Source organism: Cynocephalus volans, chromosome 12 (genome assembly GCF_027409185.1).
Source record: "Cynocephalus volans isolate mCynVol1 chromosome 12, mCynVol1.pri, whole genome shotgun sequence".
Taxonomy (NCBI): domain Eukaryota; kingdom Metazoa; phylum Chordata; class Mammalia; order Dermoptera; family Cynocephalidae; genus Cynocephalus; species Cynocephalus volans.
This window is the reverse complement of record NC_084471.1, coordinates 54,238,182-54,263,782: the sequence shown is the minus strand read 5'-3', so window position 1 is coordinate 54,263,782 and position 25,601 is coordinate 54,238,182. Positions and strand designations below refer to the sequence as shown.

Sequence of the window (25,601 nt, the reverse complement as noted above, 5' to 3'; positions counted from 1 at the left end):
ACAAAGATCAGTGATATTTCTATACACCAATAACAATCAAGATAAAAGAGAAATCAAGAAAGCAATCCTATTTATAATATGTACAAAACATATGTAAAATACCTAGGAATTAATTTGTCCAAGGAGGTGAAAGTTCTCTATAAGGAACACTATAAAACACCGATAAAAGAAATTGAAGAATACACAAAGAAATGGAAAGACATTCCATGTTCCCAGGTTGGAAGGATCAATATTGTGAAAATAACCATAAAAGTAATCTATAGATTCAATGCAATCCCTATCAAAATACCAATGACATTCCTCACAGAAATAGAAAAAGAAAATCCTAACATTCATATGGAACAACAAAAGACCCCAAATAGCCAAAGCAATCCTGAGCAAAAAGTACAAAGCTGGATGCATTATACTACCTACCTTCAAAATATATCGCAAAGCTATAGTAATCAAAACAACATGGTACTGGCATAAAAATGACCAATGGAAGAGAATAGAGAACTCAGAAATAAAGCCATGTATTTACAGCAACTGATTTTCAATAAAGGCACTAAAAGTATTCATTGGGGAAAGAACAGTCTCTTCAGTATATGATGCTGGGAAAACTGGATAGACACATGGAGAAAAATAAAACTAGACCCCTATCTCTCATCATTTACAAAAATCAACACAAAATGGATTATAGACTTAAATATAAGACCCCAAACCATGAAACTACTAGAAGAAATCATAGGGAAAATGCATTAGGACACTGGGCTGGGCAAAGACTTAATGAAGAGGACCTCAAAAGCATAGGTGACAGAAGCAAAAATAGATAAATGGGATTATATCAAACTAAAGAGCCTTTGCACAGCAAAGAAAACAATCAACAGAGAGAAGAGACAACCTGCAGAATGAGAGAAAATATCTGCAAGTTCTGTATCCAATAAGGGATTAATATCCAGTATATACAAAGAACTCAAACAACTCAACAGGAAGAAAACAAATAATCTGGTTAAAAAAGGATCAAATGAGTTGAATAGACATTTCTCAAAAGAGGAAATACAAATGGTCAACAGGTATATGAAAAAATGCTCAGCATCACTAATCATCCCAGAAATGCAAATCAAAACCACAATGACATATCATCTCACCCCAGTTAGAATGGCTATTATCAAAAAGACAGAAAATAACAAATGCTGGCAAAGGTGCAGAGAAAGGGCAACTCTTATACACTGTTGGTGGGAATGTAAATTAGTACAACCATTATGAAAACGAACTACACTTTCTCAAAAAACTACAAATAGAACTACCATGTAATCCATAATCTCAATACTGGGTATTTATATCCAAAGGAAAGGAAATCAGTATATTTAAGAGGTATCTGCACTCCCATGTTTATTACAGCACGATTCACAATAGCTAAGAAATGGAATCAACTCAAGTCTCTATCAACAGATGAATGGATAAAGAAAATGTTGTATACACACACAATGGAATACTATTTAGCCATAAAAAAGAATGAAATCCTGTTACTCATAGCAATATTGATCAGCTTGGAGGGCATTATGTCAAGCAAAGTATGCTAGGAACAGAAAGAGAAATACTGCATGTTCTCACTCCTATGTGGAAGCTAAAAAAGGTGGTCGAATAGAATTAGAGAGTAGAATGGTGATGCCCAGAGGCTGGAAAGAGTAGTGGGGGAGTGTAGTGGATTGAATTATGTCCCCCCCATACCCACTGAAGCTTGAATTGTGTTCCCCAAGTTTTATGTATTAGAAACTTGGCCCCCACTGTGACTGTTAAGAGGGTGGGGAATCTATTGTGGTAATTGAAAGGTGGGGTCTTGAAGAGGTGATTGGATTGTAGGACCATGCAGTAGTGAATGGATTAAAAATGGTGGTCAGGGAGAGGAGAGTCTGTCTTTTTCTCTCTCTGCTTCCACCATCTTGCAATGTGAGACCCCTGGGTCACTGTTGCCACCACCAGATGGACTTTAGACTTCCCAGCCTCAGAAACTGTAAGCAGTAAATTTCACTTTCTTTATAAATCACCTAGTTTCAGGTATTCTGTTATAGCAACAAAAACAGACTAATACAGGGAGGAAGGATACTGAGAGGTTGGTTACTGAATACAAAATACAGCTGTAGGGTGATTGTAATTAACAACAATTTATTATATAGTTTCAATTAGCTTGAAGAGAGAATTTTGAATGTTTCTAACACAAAGATATGATAAATATTTGAGGTAATGAAAAAAAATACAGTGGTTGCCAGGATTTCAAGGGATGAAGGAGGGAAGAAAGGAGGAAGGAATGAGTAAGTGGAGCACAGAACACTTTTAGGGCAGAAAAACTATTCTGTATGATGCTATAATGGTGTGTATGTGACATTATGCATTAGGCAAAACCATAGACTGTACAATACAAAGAGGGAGGCCTAATAACAAAATTTGGTTAATAATAATATATCAGTATTGATTCATAATTGTAACAAATGTACCACGTGAATGTAACATGTCAATAACAGGAGAAACTGTATGTGTATGGGTGGGGGGAGGGTATGGAAACTGTCTGTATCTCCTGCTCAATTTCTCTGTAAAACTAAAACTGTTACAAAGATAAAGAAAAAAAATCATTGTTTAAAAAAAATCCATTGATCTGGCTACTTTTTAAACTGGTAATAGTCAATTATACACTCACTTAAAAATATTTCAAATCTTTTTCTAAGAACTAGCTTTAATAATGTGAAAGACAGAAAATATACATGCACCAGTCAATTGAGTAATTTGTGCATTAATTTATTCTAACACTTATTGAATGCCTGAAACCAGGGGATAGTCCACTGATGTCCCCTGGCTGTGCCCCAGACCCCATCAGAGTGGGACTTGGTTGGGGGAAGAGGGAGATAGCTAAAGAAGAACTACTTGACCAGGCAGGATGGTCTGGATTCCTAGGAGGAGCAATAATAAGATAAATGTAGAGCTGATTAACATAAACTTCTTTAGGCTGAGACTTGATCTGGAGGTCAGCATGTTTATTCCTTAGGCTAAGACTTGATTTGCAGGACAGAAAGTTTGTTCCTTAACTGAATGCCTATAGCTTAAGATAACATCCATAGTGCCAGTCTCGAGTTATTTCTGCAGACCACCTGCAACTACAAACCTGCTTTGAAGTGCACACATTCTGAATCTGAAGGCACCATAGAAAATATCAATCAAGATGCCAGGAATAGTTGTGCTGACTTCACCCTGAATCAATCAGCTTCCCACATGGCTTCCAGGACCCCTGCTCATGATTCTGCTCTATAAATGCTTGCGATTCTCAGCTCTTGGAGAAACCAAGGTCTTAAAGTTCCTTTAGCTACCACAGGCTCCTCTGAATGACATTGAAATAAATGCTAATCTTTAACACTGCACATTCTGGCTTGAGGAACTCCTTAGTCATTTGGGCTGCAGATGAGGAATCCTTCTCAGTTTGGTAACATGCTTACTATGAGCCAAACAATGAAACTCAAAGATGGAAAAGGTTAAGGCCATTATCCTCAAGATAATTACAGCCTGTCACAGAGGCAATCACTGTGCCACAGTGTGAGTAGTGGGGAAGGCAGCCACAGAGGAGATGGTCGCAGCAACAATGTAAACCAAAAGCTCGAGGTTCCAAATGCAACTCTATTCTACAATTTTGTCTTCTGTCCATTCTTCTGTACTTATTGATCAGGATTAGTTGAGCAGAGCAGACCAAAGAAGGAATATAAATTAGACAAAGCTCAGGAGTAAAGACAGAACATTGTTGCAAGAAAATGTGCTGAATCACAAGAATGTTAACTGCCAATAAATATCTCTAGTCCCTGAAGAATTGACTAAATCATTTATGGGTGTTTGTGAAGGGGATGGGAGAGAAGTAGTGGTCTGGAGAGGGAGGAACCCGCTTCTGGAGTTTGCTTTCTGCTAACCTGCATTCTCTACTTAACTAATCAATCATCTTATGTCTATTTTGGTGTTTAATGTCCGCATAATGATCCAATGGCAAAGAGAAATGCAGACAGATGCATTCATTTGCATGAGTTCGCTTACATATCAAGGCTTACTGAAGAAACATTGTGTAAAACAGTGGAACCTGGGCAACTCAATATGTACTGACAATTTCTTTTGTGATTTAAATTGCAAATATCCCTCCCCAAATTAAGAGGACCTTGTAGCAAGCCTTGTAGTCTCTCTAAATTTGCAAGCAGCACAAGATGATGCCCAACTCCTTAGGAGCAAGATGGTTCTGGATTTGATGTTTTCCTCAATCACCATATTGAATTACCTTAGAAAAGAAATTACGGGCCGGCCCGTGGCTCACTTGGGAGAGTGTGGTGCTGATGACACCAAGTCAAGGGTCAAGATCCCCTTACCAGTCATCTTTTTTATAAAAAAAAAAGGAAAGAAATTACAAGTTTACATCTGTACCATTACTTAATCAACATAACCAATAAGAATGTCACTGATACAATCGGATTTAGTTGTTTGCTATTTTTCTTTAGATTTGTAATTTATTTTCTTTAAAACTGAACTCCAGAAAGTTTTAAGAAAAGTAACAATGCTTGGCAAATCATAAAAAATTCTTACAAACAAAGAAATTTAAAAACATAGATGATTAAAAATTAATATTCATATCTTTTATACAGAGAAACAATAGCCTGATTACAGGTTATCATAGAAGACCATACTTAAAGTAGAAAAAATGAAAAATATGCAAGATCTATGTGAAGAAAACTTTAAAGCACTTCTGAAGGATATAAGATCAGGATAAATGGAAAGGCATCCCATATCACTCATTTAATAAAATCTGAGCACTTACTATGTGCCAGGTAGTGTTCTAGGTACTGGAGATATAAAACTGAACAGATAAAATCCTTGCCATCTAGGAACTAATATTCCAGTGGAATAACCCAACATCAAAAATGTGTCAGTTCTCCCTAATATAATCTTAAAGGTAACAAAATCAATAAAAGTGCCAATAGGATTTTTCTGGGCCCAAGATACACTTTACATTATTGCCAAAATGGAACATGTATCCTGCAAAGATTCTGTGAAAAACTGTGAAAAAATGCTAGCTTGCTGTTTAGTATATCTGTGAAAGGATAGACAGCCTGCCCATGAAGCCTCCCCGAATAAGGTAACAAAGTTATGACTTGAGGTCACACCATGACATGGACTGAATTGTGCTTCCCAAGTTTTATGTATTAGAAGTTTGATACCCACTATGACTATTAGTGGAGAGCATTTTCAGGAGAAAAATGCAATGGTGCAGCACAGTGACTGAGGGTGGGAAATCCTATTATGGTAATTGAAAGGTGGGGTCTTTAAGAGATGATTAGATTCTGAGGACCATGCCCTAATGAATGGATTACTAATGGTGGTCACGGGCATGGTTCTGAGGACTTCAAAAGGAGAGTACATGAGAGTCTCTCTCTCTGATCCTGCCTTTCTCGCAATGTGATACCCTATGCTGCTGAAATCCCCACCAAAGAAGGTCTTCACTAACTGTGTTCCCTGGATTTTGAACTTCCCAGCCTCAGAAACTGTAAGCAATAAGTTTCATTTTCTTACAAATTACCCAGTTCCAAGTATTTTGGTATAAGCAACAGAAACAGATGAATACAGAAAATTGCTACCAGAGAAGTGGGATGTTGCTTATAACAAATACTTGAAAATGTAGAAGTTGCTTTGGAACTGGGTGTTGAGGAGAGACTGGAAGAAAAAACCTAGATGCTGGTGGGACTTTAGAAGACAAGAAAACCAAAGAAAGTTTGTAACTTCTTAGAGGCTGATTAAACGGTGAACAGAATGTTGATAGACATATGGACAGTAAAGGCCATACTGAGGAGGTCTCAGATAGAAATTACAAGGAAAAAAAAAAAAAAAAAAAAAAAAAAAATCACAAGGGGCCGAGCCCGTGGCGCACTTGGTAGAGTGCTGCGCTGGGAGCGCGGCGACTCTCCCGCCGCGGGTTCGGATCCCATATAGGAATGGCCAGTGCACTCACTGGCTGAGTGCTGGTCACGAAAAAGACAAAAAAAAAAAAAAAAAAAAAAAAAGAAATTACAAGGAGCTTTTGGAAACTGGTGCAAAGATCATCCTTGCTATGAACTAGCAAGGAACGTGGCTGCATTCTGTTCATGCCCAAAGGCTTTATGGAATGTGGAACTTAAAGATGATGAACCAGAGTATTTGGCAGAAAAAATTTCTAAGTAGCAAAGCATTAAGTAAGCTGCATGGCTACTAGCAACAGCCTATGTTGAGTTATGGCAGAAAAGGTGTGATGTAAAGCCAGAATTTGTAGTTCAAAAGAAAGCATAGGGCAAAAAAACTGTAAAACTTTCAGCCTGGCCACATGGTAGAGAAGCAGAGAGCATTTTCGGGAGAAAAATGCAATGGTGCAGTCCATTGACCGTTTGCTAAGGAGATTAGTACAGAAGAAAGGAATTGTGAAGAAAAGGGAAAAAAGAACTCGAAGACATTTCAGAGGCTGCTTCTTCCATTACAGGCCCAGAGACCTAGGGAGATGGAATGGTCTTGGGGAACAGGCATGGCTAAATTGGCCCCAGGTGTGGCTGGACCCACAGCTTTAGAAAATACAAGCTGGAAGCCTTGGTGGCATCCACGTGGTGTTAAGTTTGCAGGCTCACAGAATGCCAGAGCGAGGAAGGCTTGGTAGCCTCTACCAAGGAAGACCTTCATCAGATGTGTTTCCTGGACTTTGCACTTCCCAGCCTCAGAAACTGTAAGCAATAATTTTTGTTTTCTTATAGATTACCCAGTTCCTGGTATTTTGTTATAAGCAACAGAAATGGACCAATACGTACCATCAATCATACTGTTTTCTACATATAGAATCCTGTCATCTGCAAATAGGGACAGTTTTATTTCTTTGTTTCCAATCTATATGCCTTTTATTTCCCTTTCTTACCTCAAGCACTGACTGAACTCCCAGCACTATGTTAAATAAGAGTGGTGAGAGTGAACATTTTTACCTTGCTCCAATCTTAGGGGAAAAGCATTCAGTGTTTCATCAAGTATTATAATAGCTGAGGGCTTTCGTAGATACTGTTTTTCAAGTTGAGAAAGTTGTCTCTCAATTCCTATTTTTCTGAGAGTTCTTATCATGAGTGCGTTTAAAGTTTGTGAATTTTTTGCATTGATTGATATAATCATGTGATTTTTCTTCTTTAGCTTGATAATATGGTAGATTACATTGATTGATTTGCTAATACTGACCTACCTTGCATCCCTGAAATAAACCCCACTTGGTCACAGTATGTAATTCTGTAATTTTTTTATATACTACTGAATTCTATTTGTTAATATTTTATTAAGAATTTTTTCATCTATATTCATGAGTGATATTAGTATATAATTTTATTATATTGTCTTTGGTTTCGGTAATAATACTAGTTTCATAAAATGAATTGGGAAATACATTTAATTAAGTTAAGGTAGGCTGTGTCAACAAATCCAAAAATGAATAATGGCTCAACTATGACAGGAGTTTATTCTGCTCACATACAAGTCTAAGGTGGGTGTTCCTGATGAGCAGCCAGCTCTCCCTCGCATAGAAATTCAGAGATCTATGAACTTTTCCATTTTCTGCCTCTGTCATTCCCTAAGTCTCAATATTAGTGGTGAGCATTGTCTGGTGGCAAACAGAATTGCTGCTAGATGGTGCAAAAGCAAAATGATAAAGGAGCAAAATTTGAAAAGGAGCAAGTAGAGTTATTTCCCTAAGCTTACTTGGCTGATTAATTTTACCAGTGCCTTGGTAAGGGGGATTGGCGTACACATCAGAATACTATAGCTAACTTTTCAAAATTTCAAAAAAAAAAAAAAATACTATAGCTATATCTGTATACTACTTTTGGAAAGAATATTATTGCTAACACTATGGTTTTATCTATACGTTATGTTAGTGGTGCCACTAGAAAGTTTACCCCCCTCAGGAAATAAATAGATACTTTTTCTGATAGTCATTCCAAAATCCTTCTAATATTCCCTGGTTCAGCATAGCTATGGGGATTAAAACTGGGTTTCTGTGATGAATGGCTGCATTTTCAATCTAAGTCCTTGCCACCTAGACTAGCATAGAAAGGTCTTTTGGACCTTTCCACCTCCGTGTAGTGACATGAGGGATGTACCAGAATTTTTCTCATCCTCTGGGAGTCCGAGCATAAATTAGATTAGTGGCAGGGATGTACAGCACATAAATATTACCTAGTACAAATATTCATTTGTATCAAAATTATGATCATTATTTATCTCACACAGTGACAGAGAAAGCTGGATTAATATCTGTATGTTTTTGGAGCACCTCAAAAGAATGGGGATATACGAGTATGCAGTACCAAATATAAAAATCTCTGACCCCTGAAAGCATGTGATATATAGATAAGATTTAAAAAAACAGATATCATAGAGATGTGGACTCTCCTGTTGGTGTAACTAATTCATATATCATATGTCTCCTAAAGCATTAAGTTAAAAATAAAAAGACCCACACAGTTCTTTTAAAATATGACAGTACCAGAATTCTTTAAGTTTTTCACTTCACCAAAATCAGTCATTTGTCAAATTTGCTATTAAGCTTCTCAATGTCACAACTTATTAACAAGTTATTTAGTTTTTCTGAGTCTTAATTTCTTTACCTCTAAAATAGAGATAATAATGGTATCTACTCCATAGGGTGCTGTGAAGATTAAGTGATAAAATTCTTATAAGGAACTTATAATAGTACCTGCCACATAGTAAGTGTTCAGTATATGTTAGTTATGGTATTATTGTTATCATCATTATTATTATTTGCATGTTGGAAAATTATAGGCATGCATTTGGTTGTTATGAATATAAGACAAAACAATTAGCAGTGGTATTTAAGTGTTGGTGAAGTCACAGACTACTTTGAGAATTTAATGAAGCCATGGACCCTTGTCCCAGAAAAGTTTTGTATATAATTTCAGGATAATTCCTGAACCCCCATGAAATCCATCCGTGTACCCTACTTAAGAAACCTTGACCTAATGGATCAGATTTAAACAATGTGACAATCAAAGAACATTTTATGCTAGACTGACATTTTATAATTTGTACACGTCAGGTAGGATTGTGGAATAGCAAATAGCGCCCAAATCTATCAGCCATATATTCCTTCATAGTCATCTGATCATCAAATGAAACCACAATGCAAGATATCAGAAATAAGAAGTAGCCCAGGTTGGTGAAACCTCCCCTCTTCCTGAGCATAATGGCCCAAGTGGTGGACATCTAGATGTAAGAAACCATATAGACCAGAAAAAGGCACTGGACAGGGATCTAGTAATTATACTTGCTTCAAGACCCCCAGGCAATTTTCCGTGGGAACACTCTCCATCTGTGATATTTTTACTTGTAAGTGGTTATAATCACATTTTTAAAGTTGTTGACATGACTGGAAACTGGATTGTCCAAGTCAAACTTATGCAATTGGCATGGCTAACTTTGAAATTACTCTGATCTTCGATGTTCCCTTAGAGAAGTTAACTACATTCATACAATACTCGCGGGCGATTTTGGTCCAAAAGTATTTTGGAGCATCTACTATTGCCAGACTCTGTGCTAGAGGCAAGCATTCCAAGGACCAATAATCACAGCCTCTACCATTCTGCATTTCACATTCTAAATGTCTAAGAGACAAACATCTAAGCTAATAATTTCAATGAAGTATAATTAGTCCATAGCATGCCCTGGGAACCTGAAAGAGAATAACAGCTCAACCTGTGGTCCTGGAAAAGTCCCCTGTTGGTCATGGATTTATATTTAGAGATTTAAGTACTTTTTTTAGATGAAAGGGAAAAATTTACTTGTACTATTACTATCCTTTCCACTTAATAGTTGGAGAAATGGTTAAAAATTGCTTAGCAAATTGATGAGATATTGTTGAGGGAAAATCTTTTATTTTTGCATGCCTTTTTGGATATCACTTTTTGGTCAGAATATTATATTGAATACTGTTTAAATATGAAAATAAGAGCTACTGTGATAGAACTAGATGTTTCAGTCTGGGAGTCCAGCTAAACAATAAGAAATAGTAGATATGTGTTATGCAGCTGGGTAGATAAGAAGGAAGAAACACTTGGGTAGGTAAGAAGAAAGAAACCCTGAGACAGACAGATACCAGGTATGGCTGCACTGCAGCTACTGAGAGCCACTTAGCAGTGAGTTAGGCAGCTTAGCTAGTATTCAGGATAGGGGACAAAACATTTAGGGGCTGTTGCTTCTTCAAAGATAACTGAAAGGACAATGCTTGCATCGCATTCTGCCTGAAAGGGAAATGGGGGAGGAGGAACATCAAAAACAAATCAGACTTCTTAAATAGTAATGGAAAAGTGGGACTGAGAGCTACACTCAGTTGGACTCCTCCTTCCATGAATACCTAAGTACCCATGAATCTAGCATGAGTTAGACAACCTGGCTGAATAGAGAAATTAAAAGCAAGAAATCTCATACTTTTTAAGATTATCCATCATTTAAAAATGGTTTATACTTTCAAAACATTCTCACATTCATTATCTAATTTAACCTTCAGAACAAATCTGTGAAGAAGATAACACTACCATTTTATAGATTAGGGAAAATGAGACTTGAAAATTAGGATCCTTTTGTTAAGCAGAACTTTGTTTTAAGTACATGAAATTGCCTCCTTATATGACTGGATGACAAAAATTCAAAGTCATAAAGTAATTGCTAAACAAGGAACACAAACATGTACAGATGAAACATTACTGAGAAAAGGGCCAAAAAACAAGGCTAGCTTCAGGCAGATTCCAAGCCACTAGAGTAACAGTAAATCCATCCCTCTCATTTTATTACAGATGCCTGTAGGTCAGGGGCATTTACTTGACTTTCCCTTGTTTTATGAGACTTCATGCATTTCAAATAAAGGAACAGATGGAAAACTAATAGTGTAGTCACTGGAGATAACCAAGAGGCAAGGCATCAAGGGAGCCCTGTGGACTCTCCATGGAGAAGTCAGGCAGCCTGATGAGGTGAGTTTCAGTTTTATTAGAGCCCTACTGAGACTTCCTGGAATTCAGAACTGGAGGAGGCTATAACTGCCCACATTATGGACAGCTCTCATAACCTACTTTCAGCTTGCTCGGCCCTAACAAGTAAGGCAGCCTTCTCTCCTGGACCCTTTCCTGGTCCAGCTCTTTTCCTCTGCTCCACATGAGAAAGACACTACTATTTCCTCTTTGGCTCCATTTTTTGTATATACCACCATATATAACATCACTTTTCCCAAACAAAATTATCTTCTAGCCTCACTTTGAGTTTGCAATGTTTCAGTCCTTTCCATCCACCCATCCATTTCTTCTCCATCCATCCATCCATCCATCCATCCATCTATCCATCCATCCATCCATCCATCCATCCATCCATTTTTACATTGATTATCTACTGATCATTTGCTAAATGCTAGGCATCTTGCTTTCTAGAAATAAATGATATAGACTTGGTCCCTGCCCTCAAGAAATGCATGTTCTAGGAAGAAATACAGACCTTTAAGCAATTAAAAAATTAAAAATCATAACAATACGATTAGTGATGATTAGCAAAACAAAGAGTTAGTCTAAGGACAGTCAATTGAAAAATGGTTCATTTTGGTTCATTTTGCTCTGTAAAAACCAGCCTGGGAAAATATATATATTTTGGCAGCTGGCCAGTACAGGGATCTGAACCTGTAACCTTGGTGTTACCAACACCATGCTCTCCCAAGTGAGCTAACTGGCCAGCCTGCCAAAACCAGCCATATTGCTTTGGGTAAGTCACCAAACCCTTGCTGTGCCTTAATCTCTGAACTGTAAAATGAGAAAATGACTATATGACTTTAAAAATTACCGTATTTCATTGACTTCAAGATGCCATCACTTGCACAGCACCTTCTTATTTTATTTACCACTAAGAAAGAATATGCTGCCAATTAAATTACAACATAATGCTTTCTTATTACCAAGAATTTTAAATTTTATACTTATTAAAGAACTCAAAGTGCATAGATGAAAAGGAAAATGTAAGTGAAATAAATTGGTGAAGATGTTCCTACAACTTTACTACATTCGCCTTTTGAACCAGTGTCAACGATGCCCATATTTTCTATGATACTGTCCTCTGAGCATCAAGAACATGGTGTGTATTTCTCAGAGAGCGCTCTGTTATTGTCTCTTGTGTTTTCTTCCAGACTGCTGAGACTCATTTGGCAAGTTTTGATGCTCGTGCTTCCTTGATCTTATTGGAAAGTGTCAACAGAACATTTTAGACAACAATGCACCTTCCTCCCTCAGATGGTCTTTAAATGGTTTATTTCATGAAACTTCAAGGGATTGCATTTATCCAATCATATCACCAGGAATTACAACCAAGTTAGAGCATGCACAGGCAATATGATGACATCACAACTAGTGCACATTTAAGAAGAGCCGTCAAGATGCATCCCTGTTTCACAGTTGTTGAAATATGGGGGGAAGGAGGGGCGTGGGTCTTAGTTTAAATAAAACACAATATGTTTCTCCAAACTCCACTGTCAACTGAAGTTCTTCAGGTACCCAAGGAAGAAGAAGGCCAAAAAAGTATAGCCCCAAGTCCCCTGTCCCACCTTCAGCTATTTGTGTCTGTTTTCTCTCTTGTTCCTCCATGTATGATTTTGAAAAGAGGTTTCTAGTGCTAAAAAATAACTATGAATCCCCACCAGATGGCAAGTATGGCTATTTCCAGCTCTGGCATTCTGTGAGTCTGTAAGAATAATGCACAGGTTAAGCAACTGACTCTTAAATTTCTGGGACCCTCACTGGTACGGGCTTCTTCCAAGGTTTTGGGAGTGACCCCTAGCAATGTATGCACACCATCACACAGTTTTGTCAAATTTAAAAAAGATATTTTTGTATTCTTTTTTTTAAGAGCTCCCTCTCTTCCAATTGTCTAAGCTTTGGGCACCACAACACCTAGATCTTCCTTTTTTTAAAAAAAAATTTTATTTATTTATTTATTTATTTATTTTGTCGATATACAATGTGGTTGATTATTGTGGCCCATTACCGAAACCCCCCTCCCTCCTCCCTCTCCCCCCTTCCACCCAACAATGTCCTTTCTGTTTGCTTGTCATATCAACTTCAAGGAATTGTAGTTGTTATGTCTTCTTCCCCCCCCTCCCCAGTTTTTTTTTTGTGTGTGTGAATTTATTTATTTATTTTTAGCTCCCACCAATAAGTGAGAACATGTGGTATTTCTCTTTCTGTGCCTGACTTGTTTCACTTAATATAATTCTCTCAAGGTCCATATATGTTGTTGCAAATGGCAGTATTTCATTCGTTTTTATAGCTGAGTAGTATTCCATTGTGTAGATGTACCACATTTTCCGTATCCACTCATCCGATGATGGACATCTGGGCTGGTTCCAACTCTTGGCTATTGTGAAGAGTGCTGTGATGAACATTGGGGAACAGGTATACCTTCGACTTGATGATTTTCATTCCTCTGGGTATATTTCCAGCAGTGGGATAGCTGGGTCATATGGCAGATCTATCTGCAATTGTTTGAGGAACCTCCATACCATTTTCCATAGAGGCTGCACCATTTTGCAGTCCCACCAACAATGTATGAGAGTTCCTTTTTCTCTGCAACCTCGCCAGCATTTATCATTCAGAGTCTTTTGGATTTTAGCCATCCTAACTGGGGTGAGATGGTATCTCAGTGTGGTTTTGATTTGCATTTCCCGGATGCTGAGTGATGTTGAGCATTTTTTCATATGTCTGTTGGCCATTTGTATATCTTCCTTAGAGAAATGCCTACTTAGCTCTTTTGCCCATTTTTTAATTGGGTTGCTTGTTTTTTTCTTGTAAAGTTGTTTGAGTTCTTTGTATATTCTGGATATTAATCCTTTGTCAGATGTATATTTTGCAAATATTTTCTCCCACTCTGTTGGTTGTCTTTTAACTCTGTTAATTGTTTCTTTTGCTGTGCAGAAGCTCTTCAGTTTGATATAATCCCATTTGTTTATTTTTCCTTTGTTTGCCCGAGATCTTCCTTTGATAATATAATTTTACATCCATATAGCACTCAACAAGCCAGCTAATAGAGTCATATACATTTGATTCTCACAGAAACCCAGGATCCTAAAGATGAAAATTCTGAAGTTTTCAAGATTAGATAACTTGACTAAGGACACACACCAGGCAAATCATTTTGCCAGAACTTAAAAACCACATGTTCTAACTCTAAATTCTGTCTTCTTTCTACAATATCACTTTGGCTAACGTAGGTTGTCTTGACTTGATCAAGTTGCCAAAGTGACTCATAAAAAAAAAATGTTTTAAATTCTAATAAAAGGTTCAAAGACTATTTTTCTTTTACTTTTTGAATATAAGTATAAAACAAAACAAATATACTGTGAAAGTCACTTTCACATAATCAGTAAAAGAATATTTACTGATTTGTATCGAGTTAGCGACCTGCCAAACCCTCATTTGGCAATCCCTACCTGTTCCAGAGAATAATAACTTTGTGTTGAAATTCCAGAGCAATACGCCTTGCTGAATATCTAAAGAAAAAGGCTCATTCTTTTTGTTGTTTGTGTTTTGTTTAATCTTTGTTCAACTCAGTGATACATGAACACATAGCAACATATTTTTCTCATATCTGAAATCTTTATACATATTTTGTAAAAATATATTATTGCTGTCTTTATTTTTTCCATTGCATATTTTCCTTTAACAGATTCATCGTGTGTTCTGCATACAATATCCACTCTTGTTATGAAGCAGACACAGAACAAACGACAGTTTCCCTTTAAAAGCACAATGCCCTATCAATGCCTTTAAAATTCATTAAAGAATATCTCACCAAGCCCCGGAGAGCATTACAATAATTGCTTCTCTTACCTAGGTGGAAAAGGACATATCTGTCAACTAAAGAAGTGCAGAAGCAATTAACACCTTAATACTCTGCTGGGAAATTGCCTAAATTAGGGAAATAACAGGGATGCTTCATGGTTATTGTATTTCTAATATTTAGTTATTAGCATGGCTGTAGAGTTCCCCAGTCATTCCCATTTACTCTCCCCAGCATGACAGGGCCAGAACTAGGTGTGTGCATGGCACAGTGTGTGTTGGGTGTATGCATGGGTGGCACATATGGTTCTTTGGTCACATTTTCAGAGGCTAAATGCAGAAATAGGGCTGGCATATGCACTTATGAAGTCAATATGCAAGGCTACGTAGGTTTTCCATCAATAACTTTCCAGACATAAGAAATACACTTCTGGATTCTATGCTGCCATCCATGGTGTGGCCCTATCAGTCCTCTTCCAGGGCTGGGCTCCTCAGCAAAAAGTGTATATATTTACTAGGCCTTCTATACAAATGGTGGAGGCAGGTGAATGCACAGGTGAAACCCTTGCATGTCAGCAGCAAGATGCAGAGTGAGCCTACAATTCTGATTCATCATCTCTCCCTTTTCTGAGAGATGTTGGATGGCCAAAAAACCTGGTTAGGATTTTGAGAGATATAGAAGCAATAAACAGGGCCTGGGCCCCCTTTCCTTAGGAGAAGATAAACCTGCAAATCATAGTAGAGGCAAGATGTATTTCTTTCCTTCCTCCCCACCCCAACCCCAAGCTTGGCTGTTCTACGAAGAACCAGAGCAACTCTTAAAATTTTCAGAGAAATCACAGAGGATGCTTTAATTTCCATCTTTACACAGGTGAAATCAGGTAAAAGTGAAAAAAGCGTGTGAGAAGAAAAGCAGCAATGAACCTAGAAAGATGCCAGAGGAGACTGAAGAATGAGAGCAGTTCATTCACCTGGCCTGGTGACTGAAGAAAATCATATACGATTTAAGGGTCATCTAGTTCAAGATCTATAACCATTTGGTTTTCTTTACTATGTGCCTACAGTCACCATCCAGAATCTACCTGAATACCTCCAGTGTGAGAAACAAATCCTCACAGAAAGCTACCTATATCTTCCTCAGACAGCTTCAATGAATAATAACTAACAGTTATTAAGTACTATACATGCACTAGGCCTGACAGTACACTGTGACAGCAGACTCCATGGCAGTCCTCCGGGATCCCTAGCTCCTGACGTTCAACACCCTTGTGTTGTCCCCTGCCCTTGTGTATAGGTGTGACCTGTGACTTGCATCTAACTGGTAGAATACGGCAAAGGTTCTCAATGTATGTTATTACATGTATGTGATTATGTACATAAGACTGTAGTGCCCTTCTTGCTGGAGACTTTCCCTCTCTGCGGGCTCCGAGGAAGCCGGCAGCCATGTGGGGCTGAAGGCAGTGTCTGGCTGACAGCTGGAAAGAAATGGAAGCCTGGAACTAAGTTCTGCCAACAACCTAGTGAACTTGGAAGCACGTCTTTCACCAGTCAAGCCTCAGCTGAGGCTGCAGCCTTGGCTCACACCTTGATTGTAGACAAGGACCAGATAAGCTGTGCCTAGAATCCTGACCCCCTGACACTATGAGATAATAAATGAGTATTATTTTAAGCTGCTAAATTTGTGGTAATATTGTTATAGAGCAAAAGATAACTAATATGGATGCTTTATGTGTATTAACTCCCATAATCCTCATTACACTCTCATTTCACACAATGCGAAACCACAAGCATGAAACTTAAGCAACTAGCTTAATTCCACACAGTAGTAGGTGGCAGAGCTGGCATTCAAATAAGGCAGGCTAGCTCCAGAGCCTGGCTTCCTAATCAGTAAGGTATGCTGCCTTTCTGTACTACTTAGAAAGTTCCTAATCTGATTTCTAACTTACCCTAATAGCATGAATCAAACATCCAAATGCAGGTGCTAGTCAGATAGACTGAATGAAGCAGGCTGTGTGCAACCTGATCAGTAGGGTTCACAGGCCAAACCAAAGGCATGTGTGGGCTGCCCTCGGCCAGTGGGATGATGCTGACTGGTGACCTCTGGCATATGAGTTCTAGTTCAGCCTCTAAGACCATGGAGAATGTGTTCTTTTCCATATGACCTGAAATATTTGAAATCATTGATCATTTGTGTTTCAAATCTTCTATTTTCTCCTATTGCTATGAATGGTGAGACCCTTGAATTTTTGTTGTTCTCTTTTGCAGATGGTCTTCTCGACGCATGCATAAATACTTGTAAGGTTGTTGGCTATGTGGTATCAGCTGGCAGAGCTGTATGTAGGGCTGGGTCTGGTATGCCCATCAAGACATGGTCTTCCAGGAAGCTCCAATCCACTGGTGCTCCTTCTTGTCATTATAGTCATTAAAAAAAATTACCCAGGCAATATACAAGTACATTTAGCATAAAATGCAAATGATATAGATGTGGGGCAAAGCCTGGGAGCACCTTCCACACACTCCCCCTACTCCTCCTCCCATCTTGGAGGAGACCACTGTCAAAGCCTGAGTCCACCTTTTCATTCTCTTTTCAATGCCAACATTTAACCTAAATTGGATTAAACAACACAAGATAACTTGATGTTTTCCAACATAATATGTCTTGGAGATATTTTCATGAGATGGCCTATAGGTGTACTTCTTACTTTTTAACAATTTTGTAATCTTTCTTAGAATGGTGGCCCCTCAATCTGACCATTCCCCCATTGATACCTACTTAAGGTCATTTCCAGTATTTTACCAACAAGCAGTGCTTCCGTGAACATCTCTGTATATATGATTTGCTGGTGTATGTTACTCCCAGTCCTGCCCACTTTCACGGTCAAGTTCACCCCACTTGTCCACTCTGAGCTGATTGAAGGGACTCTCAGTTCCCACTTTTCAGCAGTGAGGCATGAGCTGAGAGAGGTCCCTTCCTGTTCCCAGTGCCAAAGCCAACTGACATTCTCGCTAAGAGGCAGTGAGCAGTGGCTACAGTGCGTGCTGGGTGGCTTACACATTTTTTTCAAAGCATTTCTTTATCAGATTGGGATGATTGTCACAAATCAGCACATCTTATAAGTAGGCAAGTATAGTTAGATCTTTGTGCACAAATATGAGGATATATTCTCAGAAATGTTGGATAAAGCTTATACATTTTTAAACTTTTTTTTAACTTTTTTTCTTTTTTGATGAAAATGGAAGTTAGCTTTACTCAGGAATATCTGTGACCTGAGGAGGGATGTTGGGTTGACCCATATCTCTGGTAAACCTGAAGGAGAATGGCCAGACTAAAACCATCTCAAAGACTCTGATTTACTGAGGGTTTGTTTGTTTGTTTGTTTGTTTGTTTATTTATATTTTTTACTTTTTAAAAAATTTTAATTTATCAATATTCAATGTAGATGATTTTCAGGGGTTGAGGGAATGGGATGGGGGAAGTGAAAAGAAGGGAAGGGTACATGACCTGTGAGGTCTCTGAGCCAGGAGCCAGGTGCAAGGTCTCACCAAGGCTCCATTTGGTTTCTTTTCCCATCCTTGCTGTTATCTTAGGGTCCTCCTGGATTTTGATGAGCTTCAGGGTGGATTCAGCACAGCTTTATTTATATCTTCTTTGTTTTCCTGGGATCTGGATAGTATGTGTCTCATGGCAAGTTTGCAATTCCAGGCTAACTGAAAAACAACATTAATTCTTTCATACAATCACATCCCTACTCCTGAGTTACTTCAGTTCATGTTCTTTGCTGCAGTAAATCATTCAGCAAACTGTTCAGGGAATGTTCTTGGTTGACATATTTTCTTAACTTCGGCATATTTGAGAATGTCTTCCAGTTGCCTTTGTACAGAAATGATAACGTGGCAGTGTATATAATTCTTGGCTCAAAATTATTTTCCCTTAAAACTCTGTAGATATTATTCCATTGTCTTATGGCATTTAGAGCTGCAATAGAAAAATCAGGTCATCCTGACTTTTGCCCCTTTACAGGTAACTTGCTTTCTTTGTCTGGATACTTGTAGAATGTTTTCTTTATCCTTGAAATTTAAAAATGTCACCAGAATAAATCTAGATGTTGCTTTCTTTTCACTGAATTTTAAAGGTATACTGTATGCTTTTTCCATTTGTAGATATAGTTTGTTTTTCAACTCTCAAAAATCTTCTTCCATTAGCTTCTTAATTACTGTTTCAGCCCCATTTGCTTTGTCCTCTGTTTCAGGTATTCCTGTTATGCATAGATTATCTCTGGGACCAGCCCTCTAGGTCTCTATTTTTCTCCTCTTTTCTTATCTTGGTTTTTTCCCCTTTTTATCTTTGCGTTCTGTGAGACTTTCTCTTGTTTTGCATTTATTTCAGTAATTTGACTTTGTGGACAATCCAGCTTGTATCTTCTCTCTATTAACTCTCTCAACTCCCTGATAATTTAAGAGCGCTCTGCCCATCCCTTCTCTAACACTGCAGATAGTTTGTTAAACTCCTTTGTTATACAATTCCTAAACCTTTCTATAGCTTCTATTTCTGGCACTACATCCATTTTAAGAGGGGGCTTTTTCTCAATTACTTAGCTCTGTTCCTTTCTTTTGAACTGCAGTATTACGGCCTTTTCAATAGCTCTTCTTAGCAATGAGGACCAAAAATGAAGATTAAGGGAGGTTTCCCACAGCACTGAAAATAAAACCTAAACATTTTAATTGATGCTACCAATGTGTCTTCCAAAAAGTTTATGTTCCTACCAAGAATATATGTGATTTCATTGTCTTGTGCCCTTGATAACACTTGATATCACTTAACCAGCATTTTTAATATTTCTTATTTCATTATTTGCAAACTCTTAATATTTTTTCCCTTTATTATTTGTATATGGAGAGCAGAAGAATAGTTCTTGCCAACAGAATTACAACTACCTTCATGTGGACTCCTAAAAAGACTAGTTCTGGGACATGCTTTATTATATTATGGACAACATTATCATGCAAGGACTGTAGCTAACAGGAGTGTTGAGGATGACTAGGGAATTTTTCTAGGTTCTCTAGTCCAGAACAAAAAGAACATGGGGAAGAAGTCGACTGCTTGCATGAATAGAAGCTGGTATAAAGTTACTTTTAGCATGGTGAAATGCTGAGATACTCAATTCCAAAGATGCATCTCCAGTGGCTTCCAATAAGAACAACCTTAAACTAGAAAGGATAGAATTCAAGATTAAAATAAAAGGACATTTGTGCCAAAGGTAGGTAAAGTGATATTAAAAGGATGCCCTAGCTGTTTAAAACAGTCAAGTTTCCAGAGTCAGATAAAAGACCTCTTAGAGAATTAAAAGAATGTACAGATGTGGTTATGAAATTTAGATAAAAATCACAGATTTGCTAAAAAGCTGGAATGAGTAAGCATCCCAATTTCTAAAATGAAGGACTCTGAAAATCCTAGCTTCTGGGATATGTCCTGAAAAAAGGTTAGAAGGGATTGTTACACCACTGAAGAATAAGGCATGCAAACTAACACCCTATATAAACACAATCCATAGCAGATACAACGTTTTAATATTTTAGTGGGATTTTAGACAGATCTCTCAGAAGCTGTCGGCAGGATGGAGTACTGACAGCTGAAAGTTTGTGGCTTTGAGGCTTATCAGTGTTCATGGGTGAGAAGGAATTTTCTGATGTGGAGGCTGCAGGGCTCTGTCCTTGGTCCTGATATGCTCAAAATTCTTAATACTTTATCAGATGCTTATCAAATTTGTGGCTAACTCACTGCTAAAAGGAGTAGTAAATATACGTGATGGTCAGGAATGGAAACTTTCCCCTCCGTTGGAAAGATGAGCTGAATCATTAGAGCTGTGTATACAGCTTAAGATAAGAAGCTTTGACTGAGATGATCCTCTGTAAAGTGACCTAACTCCTCCTTTTTGGAATAAGTAAGACAGAATGATTTCAGGTACACGATAGATGTCCAAGAATTGTTAGCGCTCTTCCTTCTCCCTTTCTCCCTTCTTCTCAAATCTTATTAGCTGAAAATAACAGAAATAAACGTGCGGACAACTGAATGAAGGGTATAGAGTTTCCCAGCATTACACAGAGTGCTCCTACTCATGGAAGGAAACCTTCTTCTTAAGAACAAGTCATGAGAACAAGACCTATAAGTTTCAGTTGACAGCAAGCTCGATATAAACAAACATCATTACTTCACTTAAAAATACAATCTTAATCTGCATTAATTGAGTATTACTGGTAACGGTTTTCTTGTTCTCAGACCACAGCTGAGGGAAGTGTTTAGTTTTGGCTGCCACAGGCTAACGAGGACTGACCAACTGAAGAAAAACTACCAAGATATGGAAAACATGTCACATAAGGCAGGAGTGAAGGAACAAATATGTTTTGACCTGGTTTAAAAGCAACAACAACAACAACAACTCAGGGAAGAGATAATGGGTGTGTTTAAATATCTGAATGACTTATTTTGGGGAAGTTCAGAATTAGAAGAGCCAGTGGACAGAAGTTTGAGGTGGGAAACTTCAGCCCATCGACATAAGGAATACTACTTATTAGCCGGCAGAGATATAAAAGTGTGGGAGCTGCTTTGTCAGAGAAGTTTCCTGTCTAAAAATATTGAAGCAGAAGTTAGATGTGGAGTTTCTGATACTGAAAGTAGAACACAGAGGGAAGAATGTATGAATGTGCACGCGTGTGTGTGGTAGACTGAGGTGCTTATTAGAGGGAGATCAGCAGGATTACTGTGCTATGAATTCCATGCTATCATCTCATCGTTTTGTAAGCGTCGATGCATAATAGTGATGGGATCCTAAGGCAGGTGATGAAAGGAGAATCTTTAATTCAACAAACATGGGCTGCGCCCAGGAAGCCTGCTGTGCAAAACTTCGTGGGGGAATTTTTAATAAAGAAACATTTGCTTGGGTTTAAGGGAATAAAACCTCAAATCAGAGGTAAGTCTAGAACTCAGGAAAACAATTGCAGAGCAACTTGAAAAAGGATGAGCTAACTGCCAATACTGTCAATAAAAACACAAAATATTCTGGGTATTCATAAAAAGAAGAGATTATGAAAGTCATAGGAGAGCTCCTACTGGAAATGGAATATGATATAAGGGAACAATGTGGGGCATCAGCATTAGAATGATAAGTTCATCTTACTCCTTTTCGGTCACAAGAGGTACGGTTTGTGGGAGAGACAAGCGCAGTAGTTAGTTAGGGATATACTGCACTGCAGGGCAATCCTCTGACACTGCCCTGGGTAATCCACTCTTTCCGTCTTTGAAATGTCACCTGCTCCTCCTCTACAGGCCTTTAACATCCTTTCCCCTCCTTACTCTCTGTGGATGACCTCACCTTTTATTTCACTAAGGAAACAGAACCATCAGAAGAGGACTCATGTCCTTTCAGCCGGAACTCTGCCACCCTCCTGCTGAGCCCCCGCTGCATGCTGGACGGCCCCCTCCAGTGTCTTCAAAGACTCTGCTTTTGCTTTTATCCCCTCTGCTTCCTGCATCGACCTTTCGTCAACCACATCAGCACAGAAACATGCTGTATCCTCTCCCACGTTTTTTAAAAAAGTTCTCCCTAGGCCACATGTACCCACCAGCTACTGTCCTATTTCTCTGTTCCCCCTGATAGAGAAGCTTTTTGCAAGAGTTGTCTACATTTTCTGCCTCTGTTTACTCATGTCCTACTGTCACCTCGACCCACTCAAATCAGGCTTGCACGCCCACCTTTTCATTGAAACTGTTCCTGTCAGAGTCACTAAAAACTCTCTTCCTGCAGAATCTTATGGCCAATTCTCAGTCCTCATCTTATTCGTTTTAGCAGTATTTGTCCCAATTTTTCTCCTTCCTTAGTGGCTCTTAACTTGGATTCCAGGCTACCGCATTCTCCTGGTTCTCCTGCTCCCTCACTGCCTCTGTTTCTTCATGTCGCTGCTCAAGCTCCCTTCACTGCCAGCTTCTGAGGCTTGGTGTGCCCTAGGCTCAGACCTTGGACCTCGTCTCAACCTCTCTGCACTGCCTAGATGACGTTCCCCACCTCCAGGGGTGTAGATACTATCTACAAACTGATGCTCTGAAATTCCTATCTCTAACCGAGCTCTCCTCTGATTCACCACGTCCCCTTCCACTCATCCATTTCTCCCTCAGGAGTTCTCTGTCTGAGTAAGTGACATCACTATTTACCCAGTTGTTAAGAGCAAAAACCTTGAAATCATTCTAGACTTCTCTTTTTTCCTCCACATCCAATCTGTCAGCAGCTTCTTTGGGTTCCTTCCTCCAAATCTGTCCATTTTCACTACCTCCACCTCCATGAGTCCAAGCCTTTCTTGCCTAAGACACTTCAACAGCTTGCTAACTGGTGTCCTTGTTTTCACTCTTGTCTCCTTAAAGTTTATTTTCCATCTAGGTCCTATGGAGCTGTAGGCCATGGTAAGAGTCCGGATTTGGTTGTGAGTGGGACAGGAAGCCATACTACGGTTGAGCAGTTGAGATATTGCTGTGATTTGGTTTTTGTTTGTTTTAATCTCACCTATCCTTGTCTTTTTCTCCATCTCATCTCTTGCCATTATCGGCCTTCCTCCCCCTTTCTAGCCATGCTGGCCTTCTCTCGGTTTCTTTAAGAAGCCAAGGCTGTCCTGACCTCAGGGACTTTGCACTTGCTCTTCTCTCAGCCTAGAATCCTCTTCCTTGAGATCATTCTGTGGTTCAGCACTCATTGCAGGCTCACACAACTGTTACTGCCTCCTAGACTTTCCTTTGGAACATAACAGCTCATGTCTTTCTGCCCCCACCACTCTCTACTCCTTACAGTAGTTTCCTTTATTGTACTTAGCATGGCCTGATCTCATGTTGGACATTCAGTGTTTGCTGACTGTCTGTCTCTCCTACTAGCATGCCAGCTCCAGAAGGACAGAGGCTTATTGGCCTGGTTCACATCTATACTCCTAGCATCTGGAACAGTACCTGGCACATAGCAGGTGCTCAACAAATAACTGCTAGGTAGTTACATGTTAAATGACTGTATAAGGGTCAGTTTAGAGGAACAATTGAAATAAAAAAATGAGAGAAAATCATTTTAGTTCTAATAGACTTAAGAAGCAAGGAAAGGATTGGCTGGAGGAAAATGATCAATGCAGTGAAATGTGAGCGGTGAGAGGCAGGGAATCAATGTGGAGGTGGTTTACATTCCACGCAGATGGCAGGGCAGCACCAGGGGTGCAATCAAACTCCTGCAGAGAACAAAGACACGTGCCATGTGCTGTAAAGCATTTCCACCCATATTTTGAAGGGAAAATCTTATTAACATTTGTTCAATATCTAGCCCAGAAAAGGTTTTAGAAATGTGTAAGAATGTATATATTTTAAATTGGTTATGAATATTCATGAGATCCAAAGCTGATTGTCACCCCTCATGCCCAAGATGTGAAATCCCGATCCATACTGGCAGCATGCCCATTATCACAAATTGCGATTGTACCCCGTGTAGAATATTTGATTTTAAAAGAATGTAAGTATATCTATCGTATTGCCTGGAGTTAGTGTTTACTCATGGACTCTGATGATGGAAGCTATATACGAACTGGCTTTAGAAATGTCTTTGCAAGGTTAAATGCCCTGCCTCAGAACACAGTGACTCATTTCATTTATTCAGTGTTATTATTCTTAAAGCTTTGCATTATCCCATTAAAAGGGAAACATATAACAGTTTCAGAACAAGTGTCTAAAAGCCTGCATGGGCACAAAAAGAGAGATACCGCATGTTCTCACTTGTAAGCGGGAGCTTAAAAATTAATTAATTAATTAATTAATTTAAAGAAAGAAAGAAACAATAATAATAATAAGTTGAACTTTCAGAGGGAGGGAACAGAACCGTGGTTACTAGAGGTGGGAAAGGGGGAGAGAGAGTGGGACAGTGAGAAATCGGTTAATGGACACAAAACAGCTAGTTAGGAAAAATAAATTCTATTGGTGTATAGTTGAGCTAGGCATCTATAACTAACACTAATTTACTGCAGGTTATCAAAGGCTAGAAGAGAGGAGATCGAATGTTCTCATCACAAAGAAATGATTAGGTTTTGTAATGATGAATATGCTAATTATTCTGACTATCATCACACATTGTACATGGGTATTGACGTTCAACTCTGTACCTCACAAATACGTATAATCCATTACTTTTCAAGAAAAAAAAGCCTGCTTGGCCAATGTTAATTTTTTTCTTTGAAGCAGAAGCTCTGAAAATTATAAATGTATAGAATAAATTATAGCACAGATTGAAACAATGCTGGTTTGCCTCCTCAGTTCCTCCAAGTCCTTAGTTATTTAGAGAAATAATGATATGAGCCTCATGGCCCCCAGCCATTACCATTAACCCACCCTAATCAAGGGCACCAGTCAGTGAGGGCTGACGAATTCTGCAACTTGGGTGGACAGGGACTGCCACACCCAGAGGCCCCTGCTAACTTCGCTCTTTCTGTACACTTCCAAGCACAGGCTTGACTCTTGAAGTCAGCGTCTTTACATCTTATTCTAGGTATGGATTCTCTCCCCACCTTCTCCCTTCTCTCACTCCTCAGCACTCTGGTCAAAATTCATATTTATTCAGAGTTTATTCAGAGTTTATCCAAGGTCCACTACTTCCTAGTCCTGTGACCTTGGACAAGTGATTAGCTCTCAGAACTTCAGTTTGTTCTTCTTTAAGAGGGGAA

The 25,601-nt window shown here is 38.7% G+C and overlaps 1 protein-coding gene and 1 non-coding gene across 6 annotated transcripts in view; both read right to left on the bottom strand.

Moving 5' to 3' along the window:
* Nucleotides 1-25,601, bottom strand: part of GRIP1 (glutamate receptor interacting protein 1) — a 396,854-nt gene that overhangs the window by 163,296 nt on the left and 207,957 nt on the right. The gene's annotated exons all lie outside the window — the stretch shown is intronic.
* On the bottom strand, nt 11,705-11,778 carry TRNAT-GGU (transfer RNA threonine (anticodon GGU)). Its single transcript has one exon. It is a non-coding gene; the product is annotated as a tRNA-Thr (tRNA).